The 10,875-nt window shown below is 64.6% G+C and overlaps 1 long non-coding RNA gene across 1 annotated transcript; it reads left to right on the top strand.

Annotated features, from left to right (window-relative positions):
* Positions 1 to 242: 242 nt before the first annotated feature.
* LOC128845710 (uncharacterized) lies at positions 243 to 9,688 on the top strand. Its single transcript, XR_008446710.1, has 5 exons — positions 243 to 304; positions 6,258 to 6,384; positions 7,155 to 8,013; positions 8,362 to 8,530; positions 9,435 to 9,688. It is a non-coding gene; the product is annotated as an uncharacterized LOC128845710 (long non-coding RNA).
* The last annotated feature ends 1,187 nt before the right edge of the window (positions 9,689 to 10,875 follow it).

Genomic DNA, 10,875 nt, shown 5'->3' with positions numbered 1-10,875 from the left:
CGTAAGACCCCCACCCCCGGCGCCCATCCACAGCCCCCACTATTGCCATGGGCCCAGCTAAGCCCCGCTGGGGGGGAGGGGAGGACTGAAGCAGTGGCTTGTGGGAGATGTAGTGCACCCCGGCCTACAACTCCCATCAGCCACCGCAGATCCAGCGGCACCGTGGGAGAGGCGGGGCCGGGGCGGGGCCCGGGGGCCTCTGTTTGGGCGGGAGGCGCTTTTGGCATTACAGCTTCCGTTTGCAGAGCGGGGCCGGAAGTTGTCGGAAGAGGAAGTGATATCATCGGTCTGGACGCCAACCGCGGTACGCCGGGGAACTCGGCTTCCGTTCTGCGGCAGTCGCTCCCGTGTCAACACGTCTCAGTTTTCTCTAGCCCGGCCCCCGTCCGCCCGCCCCCCAGCCCGCCACGATCTCCCCCCCCCGGACCCATCAGCCCGCCACGATCTCCCCCCCCGGACCCCCCAGCCCGCCACGATCTCCCCCCCCGGACCCCCCAGCCGGCCACGATCTCCCCCCCCCGGACCCGCCACGATCTCCCCCCCCCGGACCCCCTAGCCCGCCACGATCTCCCCCCCCCGGACCCATCAGCCCGCCCCCCAGCCCGCCACGATCTCCCCCCCCCCGGACCCGCCACGATCTCCCCCCCCGGACCCATCAGCCCGCCACGATCTCCCCCCCCCGACCCATCAGCCCGCCCCCCAGCCCGCCACGATCTCCCCCCCCCCGGACCCCCCCAGCCCGCCACGATCTCCCCCCCCGGACCCATCAGCCCGCCACGATCTCCCCCCCCCGACCCATCAGCCCGCCCCCCGTCCGCCCGCCCCCCAGCCCGCCACGATCTCCCCCCCCGGACCCCCAGCCCGCCACGATCTCCCCCCCCCGGACCCCCCAGCCCGCCCCCCAGCCCGCCACGATCTCCCCCCCCCGGACCCCCCAGCCCGCCCCCCAGCCCGCCACGATCTCCCCCCCCCGGACCCCCCAGCCCGCCCCCCAGCCCGCCACGATCTCCCCCCCCCGGACCCCCCAGCCCGCCACGATCTCCCCCCCCCGGACCCCCCAGCCCGCCACGATCTCCCCCCCCCGGACCCGCCACGATCTCCCCCCCCCGTCCGCCCGGCCCGGCCCCCGTCCGCCCGCCCCCCAGCCCGCCACGATCTCTCCCCCCGCCCCCCGTCCGTCCGCCCCCCAGCCCGCCACGATCTCCCCCCCCGGACCCCCCAGCCCGCCACGATCTCCCCCCCGGACCCCCCAGCCCGCCACGATCTCCCCCCCGGACCCCTAGCCCGCCACGATCTCCCCCCCTCGGACCCCCCAGCCCGCCACGATCTCCCCCCCTCGGACCCCCCAGCCCGCCACGATCTCCCCCCCCCGGACCCCCCAGCCCGCCACGATCTCCCCCCCCCCGTCCGCCCGCCCCCCAGCCCGCCACGATCTCCCCCCCCCGTCCGCCCGCCCCCCAGCCCGCCACGATCTCCCCCCCCCCGGACCCCCCAGCCCGCCCCCCGTCCGCCCGCCCCCCAGCCCGCCACGATCTCCCCCCCTCGGACCCCCCAGCCCGCCACGATCTCCCCCCCTCGGACCCCCCAGCCCGCCACGATCTCCCCCCCTCGGACCCCCCAGCCCGCCACGATATCCCCCCCTCGGACCCCCCAGCCCGCCACGATCTCCCCCCCCCGGACCCCCCAGCCCGCCACGATCTCCCCCCCCCCGTCCGCCCGCCCCCCAGCCCGCCACGATCTCCCCCCCCGTCCGCCCGCCCCCCAGCCCGCCACGATCTCTCCCCCCGACCCCCCAGCCCGCCCCCCGTCCGTCCGCCCCCCAGCCCGCCACGATCTCCCCCCCTCGGACCCCCCAGCCCGCCACGATCTCCCCCCCTGGACCCCCCAGCCCGCCACGATCTCCCCCCCCGGACCCCCCAGCCCGCCACGATCTCCCCCCCCGGACCCATCAGCCCGCCCCCCGTCCGCCCGCCCCCCAGCCCGCCACGATCTCCCCCCCTCGGACCCCCCAGCCCGCCACGATCTCCCCCCCCGGACCCCCCAGCCCGCCACGATCTCCCCCCCCGGACCCCCCAGCCCGCCACGATATCCCCCCCCCGGACCCATCAGCCCACCACGATCTCCCCCCCTCGGACCCCCCAGCCCGCCACGATCTCCCCCCCTCGGACCCCCCAGCCCGCCACGATCTCCCCCCCTCGGACCCCCCAGCCCGCCACGATCTCCCCCCCCCGGACCCCCAGCCCGCCACGATATCCCCCCCCCGGACCCGCCACGATCTCCCCCCCCCGGACCCCCAGCCGGCCACGATATCCCCCCCCCGGACCCGCCACGATCTCCCCCCCCCGGACCCCCCCAGCCCGCCACGATATCCCCCCCCCCGGACCCCCCAGCCCGCCACGATCTCCCCCCCCCGACCCCCCAGCCCGCCACGATCTCCCCCCCTCGGACCCCCCAGCCCGCCACGATCTCCCCCCCCCGGACCCGCCACGATCTCCCCCCCCCGGACCCCCCCAGCCCGCCACGATCTCCCCCCCTGGACCCATCAGCCCGCCACGATCTCCCCCCCCCGGACCCCATCAGCCCGCCCCCCGTCCGCCCGCCCCCCAGCCCGCCACGATCTCCCCCCCCCGGACCCCCCAGCCCGCCACGATCTCCCCCCCCGGACCCATCAGCCCGCCACGATCTCCCCCCCCCCGGACCCATCAGCCCGGCCCCCGTCCGCCCGCCCCCCAGCCCGCCACGATCTCCCCCCCCGGACCCATCAGCCCGCCCCCCGTCCGTCCGCCCGCCCCCCCAGCCCGCCCCGATCTCCCCCCCCCGGACCCCCCAGCCCGCCCCCCGTCCGCCCCGACCTCCCCCCCCCGGACCCCCCAGCCCGTCCCGATCTCCCCCCCCCGGACCCCCCAGCCCGCCCCCCGTCCGCCCCGATCTCCCCCCCCCGGACCCCCCAGCCCGCCCCCCGTCCGCCCCGATCTCCCCCCCCCGGACCCCCCAGCCCGCCCCCCGTCCGCCCCGATCTCCCCCCCCCGGACCCCCCAGCCCGCCCCCCGTCCGCCCGACCTCCCCCCCCCGGACCCCCCAGCCCGCCCCGATCTCCCCCCCCCGGACCCCCCAGCCCGCCCCCCGTCCGCCCCGACCTCCCCCCCCCGGACCCCCCAGCCCGCCCCCCGTCCGCCCGCCCCCAGCCCGCCCCGGACCCCCCAGCCCGCCACGATCTCCCCCCCCGGACCCCCAGCCCGTCCCTGTCCCCCCGCCCCCCAGCCCGCCACGATCTGCCCCCCCCGGACCCCCCAGCCTGCCACGATCTCCCCCCCCCGGACCCCCCAGCCCGTCCCTGTCCCCCCGCCCCCCAGCCCGCCACGATCTCCCCCCCCTGACCCCCAGCCCACCACGATCTCCGGACCCCCCAGCCCGCCACGATCTCCCCCCCCCCGGACCCCCCAGCCCGCCCCGATCTCCCCCCCCCGGACCCCCCAGCCCGCCCCCCGTCCGCCCCGATCTCCCCCCCCCGGACCCCCCAGCCCGCCCCCCGTCCGCCCGACCTCCCCCCCCCGGACCCCCCAGCCCGCCCCGACCTCCCCCCCCCGGACCCCCCAGCCCGCCCCCCGTCCGCCCCGACCTCCCCCCCCCGGACCCCCCAGCCCGCCCCCCGTCCGCCCGCCCCCAGCCCGCCCCGGACCCCCCAGCCCGCCACGATCTCCCCCCCCGGACCCCCAGCCCGTCCCTGTCCCCCCGCCCCCCAGCCCGCCACGATCTCCCCCCCCGGACCCCCCAGCCCGCCACGATCTCCCCCCCCCGTCCGCCCGCCCCCCAGCCCGCCACGATGTCCCCCCCACCGGACCCCCAGCCCACCACAACCTTCTCTAATCTGTACCCCTAGCCTGTCCCCGTCCCCCCGTACCTCCAGCCCGCCCCCCGTCCGCCCGCCACAATCTCCCCCCACCGGACCCCCAGCCCGCCGCAACCTTTCCCAGCTCACCACAATCCGCTTCCCCGGTCCCCAGTCCGCCGCAACCTTCTCTAATCTGTATCCCCAGCCCAGCACAACCTCCCCCTCGCACCCCCAGCCCGCCCCTGTCCCCCCGCACCCCCAGCCCGCCGCGACCTTCTCTAACCCGCACCCCCAGCCCGCCGCACCCCCAGCCCGCCGCAACCTCTCCCCCGCACCCCCAGCCCGCTGCAACCTTCTCTAACCCGCACCCCCAGCCCGCCGCAACCTTCCTTGCCCCCCCCGCCACCTTCTCTAACCCGCACCCCCAGCCCGCTGCAACCTTCTCTAACCTGCACCCCCAGTCTGCCACAATCCGCTTCCCCGGTCCCCAACCCACCGCAACCTTCTGTAACACCTGCCCCCCACACCCGCCGCAACCTTCTCTAACCTGCACTCCCAGCGCACCCCGTGCACCCTCAGCCTGCCGCAACTTTTTCTAGCCCGCCCCCCCCCCCAGCCCGCCATGATCTCCCCCCCGCACCCCCAGCCCACCGCAACCTCCCAGGGCCGCCCAGAGGATTCAGGGGGCCTGGGGCAAAGCAATTTCGGGGGCCCCTTCCATAAAAAAAAAGTTGCAATACTATAGAATACTATATTCTCGTGGGGGCCCCTGTGAGGCCCGAGGCCTGTGGGTGGCCCTGCAACCTTCCTTGTCCCCCCGCGCCCCCAGTCTGCCGCAACCTTCCTCGTCCCCCCCACACCCCCAGCCCGCTGCAACCTCCCTCGCCCCCCCACCCTCAGTCTGCCCCCCCATCCCCCCACACCCCCAGCCCGCCACAATCTTCTCTAACCCGCACCCCCAGCCCGCTGCCCCCTCCCTTGCCCCCCTGCCCCCCCAGACCGCCCCCCATCCCTCCGCATCTCCAGCCTGCCTCAACCTTCCTCACCCCCCTGCACCCCCAGCCTGCCGCAACCTTCTCTAATCAGCATTCCCAGCCTGGGGCGACCTTCTCTAGCCCGCACCCCCGTGTGCCCCCCGCAACCCCAGCTTGCCCCCGCACCCCCAGCCCGCCGCGACCTTCTCTAACCCGCACCCCCAGCCCGCCACAACCTCTCCCGTCCCCCCGCACACTCAGCCCGCCCTGTCCCCCCACACCTCCTGCCCGCCACAACCTTCTCTAATCCGCACCCCCAGCCCGCTGCAACCTTCTCTAACCCGCATCCCCAGCCTGCCGCAACCTTCCTTGTGCCCCGCCACCACAACCTTCTCTAACCTGCACCCCCAGTCTGCCCCAACCCGCTTCCCCGGTCCCCAACGCACCGTAACCTTCCCCAACCTGCCCCCCATGACTTTTCTCGTCCCCCTCACACTCCCCAGCCCACCCCAACCTGCTTCCCCAGTCCCCAACCCACCCGCCCCGTCCCCCATGCCTGCAACCTTCTCCAACCCGCACCTCCATTCCTCTAGCCCAAACCAACCCGCTCCCGTCTATCCCCCCCATCCGCTGGGCCCCTCAGTCCTCCTTTCTTCTCCCTCCAACACCTCCTAGGCCACCCCAAACTGCACCCCATCCCTACCTTTCCCCCATCCCTGCCTCCTCCCATAGTGCCCCTCAGCCCCCCTCCCTCCCCAACGTCCCCCTCCCTCCCTAACACCCCCCAGCCTGCAACAACTTTCCCCAACCCACATGCCTGTATTCCTCAGTTCATTCCTCCACTCATGGGACTCCTCAGCCCCCATCTCTCTCCCAGCTCACCGCAACCTGCGCCTCCATCCATGCCTCCACCTGTAGGGACTGCTCAGCCCGCCTTCCTTCCCAACAGCCCCCCCAGTTTATCCCCCCATCCGTTGGGCCCCATAGCCTCCTTTTTTCCTCCCTCCCAACACCCCCAGCCCAACGCAACCTGCACCCCACTCTGTCCCTAGATCTGTGGGCCCTCCAGTGCCCTTTTCTCCTTTCTCCAACATTCCCCAACCTGCACCCCATCTCTACCCTTCCCCCCAGTCCCTCCCTCCACCCATGGGGGCCCTCAGCCTTTCTCTCTCCTTGCTCCCCAACATGCACCCTTCGTAGGACATGGTCAGGGGTGCTAGGTGTGTATCCCCACAGGCCAGGTGTCGGGAGCCATGGAGAAGTAGGAGTGTACGAAAACCATGCAGGGCAGTGGATAGTAGAGTATAGCGGTGACTGATAGTGTGAGCTCAGTCTCTGTTCCTCGTCTGGGGCTGATGTAGATGGAATGGGAGACAGAGGCAGGGATGAGGGCAAGATTCAACGCACCAGTAGAGCTCTGTGTAGTGATAGTTCTTGCTTGGCTTTATTAGTTTGCAGAGGAATCGTCCAGGAGCCCTAGCTGGACAGGAATATGGCAGAAGTGGACTTGAGCAGCCTGGACATCCTTCTAAGGAGACATGAATAGTTCTCGTGTTTCTGCCTTCCACATTACTGGCTGTGAGTAAGCAGTCAGTGCTTGGAAATCCTCATCTGTACTCACTCCAGTTTTGTTCAGAGGCCGTGTGCCTCCTCGTTGAATATAGTGCTCTGTGGGATTAAGGCTGGGGAAGGGACCAGAGTCACGGTTGCCAACTTTCACTGGGTATATAAGCACCCCGACATTCATAAGAAGCCAAAAATCAAGCCAATCCCATTTCAAAACAAGCCAATCCCTAAGAACCCCAACACTCTATGTGACTAAATCTCCCCTGGTATGTCATCTGGGACTGTGGTGGGCCCACTGTGCACCCCTGTTTCTCTCCCGTCTTTACTGGGAGCCGATCAAAAAAAAAAAGAAGCAAGAAGCTACAAGAAGCAACAACCTACAAGTCAAAAATTAGCCAATAAGCAACTCACAAGCCAATTAGGCCAAAAACATGACCACTTTCTGCATATTTTTGTGTGGGTTTGGCATTTCACAGGGCTTTGGAGCGGAGCCTGGAGCTGGAGCGCGAAGCAGCTCTGGAGCAGTGGAGGTGCAGGTTTTTGCCTGGAGCTGGAGCGGAGCCGGAGCACAGCTCCAAAGCCCTGCCTTTCTGACCAGAGTCTGCTGTACAGGCTGACTATTTCGGGTGTCATTGCAAGGGGTGCTTTCTACTTTTAGTCCTGAAGGTGTAATGGGAAGAGGGTTGAGGGCGCAGCCCCACTGTGTGGGGGAGGTGAAAAGAAGAGGCTACCCGACATTGCCGATTGAGAGGGTAACTTATTTGTTTTTCCCCCTTGTGAAGGGTTTAGTAGCAAGGGAAAAGAAGTCATGCGTCAGTCTACTGCCCTCATGCGATGGAAAGGGAGCGAGAGCGACGAGACTGCGAGTGTTGTTGATGCAACACAAAAGCCGTCCATCTGAGAGCGGAAGCGCCGCCACTTTCAGTGAGATAAGTGTCTGGTTGGTGAGGGCTCTGCTCATGGCCCGTTTTGCTCTTGGTAGGGACACCCCGTTAGCTAGGGCTGGGTTGGAAGAAAAGGTTCCTGACTAGTTGTGGTTTTGAGGGAGACAAGATCCCCATTTCCAGGGGCTGCTCATTTCTCTGGCCAGAACCGATGTGTCCTCTGCAGCAGGTTAGATCCAGGAGGATGACTCCAGGTGGTGAGTTGCTTGCCTTCCTCCCACCTTTTTTTCTCTCTCTCTTTCTAGTACGTTGGCCAACATACACCCTCTAACTCTTTGTCTGTTCTTGCCTTTCCTTGTGCTGTCTTCCTTCATAGGACACAGGCAGGGGTGCTAGGTGTGCAACCCCACAGGTTAGGTCTCGGGAGCCATGGAGAAGTAGGAGCAGATGAAAATCATGTGGCAGTTGGCTCTAAAGTGGAGCGATGACTGTCGGTGTTAACTCGGTCTCTGTTCATCAAGTAGGGCCAATGTGGATGGGATGGGAGAGGGAGGTCAGGATGAGACCAAGATTTCAAGCACCAACAGAGCTTTGGGTAGTGATGGCTCATGCTTGTCTTTTGCAGCTGCGCTTGCAGAGGAATTGTCCAGGAGTCCCAGCCGGAGGAGAAACTGGCAAACGTAGACCCGATCAGCTTGGACATTCTCCGAAGCAGAAATGAACAGTCCTCAGCTTTCTGCCTTCTGCTTAAAAGGCTGTGAGTAAGCGGTCAGTGCTTTAAATTCCTCATCTGTACTCACTGTAGTATCTTCTCAGGCCATGTGCTTCCTCGTTGGATACGGAGCTCTGTGGTATTTAGGCTGGGGAGGGGCCAGAGGCTGATGTGACTGTTGAGTGCCGTTACAAAGGGTGCTTTCTGGGTGAAATGCTAAAGGTGTAATGGGAAGAGGGTGGAGGGCAGAGCCACGCTGTGCAGGAGAGGCGAAAAGAAGAGGCTACGAGACATTGCCGACTGATTTGTTTTTCCCTTTTTTCCTGGGGGAGACCCTCTCAAGAAGATAGTTTCTAGAACTACCTTCCAAATGGCAGTGTTATCTTCTGAAAGGCAGGGAAACACCCACACCCTAGTTAGAGGGAGCTCATCTTCGACCTTGGCATGAAGAGGGCCAAAGCAGAGAGGAGGATTAAGCCTGTGCGGAGAAGTGTCGATCCCGAGCCCCCTTACAGCCGCCCCTTCGCCACACCATGTTCCATCTGACCGGGATAGGTCCCAAGTAAGATTTCACTTCAAATCTCAAAAAAGCCAAGTAGAAATCATTCTGTGGGAATTTACTGTGACTAAGAGAAACAGAAGTTTAACCCTTCTCAAGTGGTGGATGGTCAGGGGGAGTCGCTCAGCCACAGGCACAGAAAGGCTCCCCTAGCTTAAGCGTGAGAGGTATAAGACCTTACACCCTGGTTACAGGGCAGTCATTTTGCCGGGGGTGTCAAAGTGACCTGTGTCTTAATTTGCATGGCAAAGGAGACCGAAACCCTCCTTACAGGGTGGTCCTTAACCCAGGGGTGTTCCAATGGGCCAGAGGGAAAAGCGCTGTACAGGAGAGACCTCTGTTCCCTCAAAAGTGGGTGGTCTCGTTGCCCAGCGAGTGCCAACGGCCCAAGAGGTGTTAGAAAGGGGAGACCTGCACCCTCCTGACAGGGAGAGGTCAACGGCACGGGGCATTTTAAAGGCTAGGTCCTAAGGAGCTCAAACCCACAGAGACCTCAACCCTTTTTAAAGGGGGCTCGCTCCGCCTCAGCTATGGAAGGGACCCGTAAAGCATTTTGGTTGGCAAGGAATGGACCTTGACCCTTGTTTCCAGGGAGGTCCTTTTACCGGGCACCTGAAGGGGGATTAAGCCTGGGCAGAGAAGTGTCGAACCCGATCCCTCGGTACAGGGATGCAGTGTCTGCAGCCTTTGGACGTGGCTTTTTCGTCCCTTTTCCTGCAGTTTCTTTGGTGCTTGTGTCGTCTTGTCCATTTTGTCCTTTGAGTTGCTAGAAAGAGAGAGGTGAAGCGGGTTAGGTGTGGCTCAGTAGAGAGCACGTGTACAAGGTAGATTCAGATGACATTGGCAAGGTATTCGGCCCTGCTGGAAATTACCCTAATTCCTCCTTTTCGGCACCGATCTCTTTCAGAGCGCAGGAGAGCTTGCGGCAGAAGGCGGGTCCAGGTGGATGCAGAGGACGCGAGCTCTGACTTGGCTGAGTGCGTGAGTGAGGAGGGCACGGGACAGCTAGTAGGACAAACCCTGAGCCCTCTCAAGAGGCTGGTTTCTAGAACTACCTTCCAAATGGCAGTGTTACCTTGTGAAAGGCAGGGAAAGACCCAAACCCTAGTTAGGGGGAGCTCACTTTGGACCTTGGCGTGAAGAGGGCCAATGCAGAGAGGAGAAAAGGGAAAGCGACCTGAACCCTGATTACAGGGCAGTCACCCTTTCTTTAGTAAAATACACCTCCTTTACACAATGGGGGTGGGGGAGTCCCCAATGTGAAAAGATCTGGAAATGAACAGGTAAGGGAGGGATCCTGCTGAGTGTCCCCTTTCCAATCAATCCTCCATCCCTCAGCGACGCTCTTCCCGACTTACCTCCTACCCCACCAAGAAAATGACAACTTTGTGCCCCCTACCTTTACCAGAAAAGACCCCTCTTACTTGTGACGTGGTCCTGTTAGTAAGGTTAGGTGCACCCACGTGCCGGCTCTGAATACCACCGCATCTACCTACAACATCTCAACATCAACACATTTCAGAAAGGACCGCCACATCAATCCCTTCAAACGTAGCCCGAGGAATCTCCTCTCTTTATCACCAAAGAGACACAAGGCCAGGAATTCGGACACAACTAACGGAGCTGTCCGAATCCCTACAGTTGACGTTCGTCAGTCCGCCAGTGTTCTTTCTTGTGCACAAGAAAACAAAGGGTGAAAGTTGTGGTTGGTTGAGCGGTGTAAATTGGGCAGGGCAAAAGGACCTGAGGAAGGATTACACATAAGTGAGGGTCCGAAAGGAGCCCCCCACCTCCTCTGTTCATTTCCAGACTTTGTGACATTTGCTTGGTTGGGCCATTTCTTGGCTTTTTTGAGAAAAGGGGCGAATTTTCCACGGCCTCCGCCATCCCCTTACAGCCGCCCCTTCGCCACACCATGTTCCATCTGACCGGGATAAGTCCCAAGTAAGATTTCACTTCAAATCTCAAAAAAGCCAAGTAGAAATTATTCTGGGGGAATTTACTGTGACTAATAGAAACAGAACCTCAATCCTTCTCATGGGGGAGGAGGATTGGGAATCTCTCAGCCACAGGCTCAAAAAGATTCCCCTAGTTTAGGTGTGGCTCATTAGACATCAGGATTACAAGGTAATCTCCCCGTATGGAAATTACCCTAATTCCTAGTTTTCAGCATGTGTGTGTGCAGAAGTTAGGAGAGCTTCCACGAGAACTCAGCACCTTCTTCCTAGTCAGCACAAACTGCTTGAGGTTTCCTGCTTAGCGTCTTTTTCTGGGAAAGCTCAAACCTGCACACACATTTTCCCCCTAGGGCCATTTGTCTAGTGAGTGCAAGCTGCTTTAGGAGTTTC

This window comes from Malaclemys terrapin, chromosome 11 (genome assembly GCF_027887155.1).
Source record: "Malaclemys terrapin pileata isolate rMalTer1 chromosome 11, rMalTer1.hap1, whole genome shotgun sequence".
NCBI lineage: Eukaryota > Metazoa > Chordata > Testudines > Emydidae > Malaclemys > Malaclemys terrapin.
This window is presented reverse-complemented; position numbering and strand designations above follow the sequence as displayed.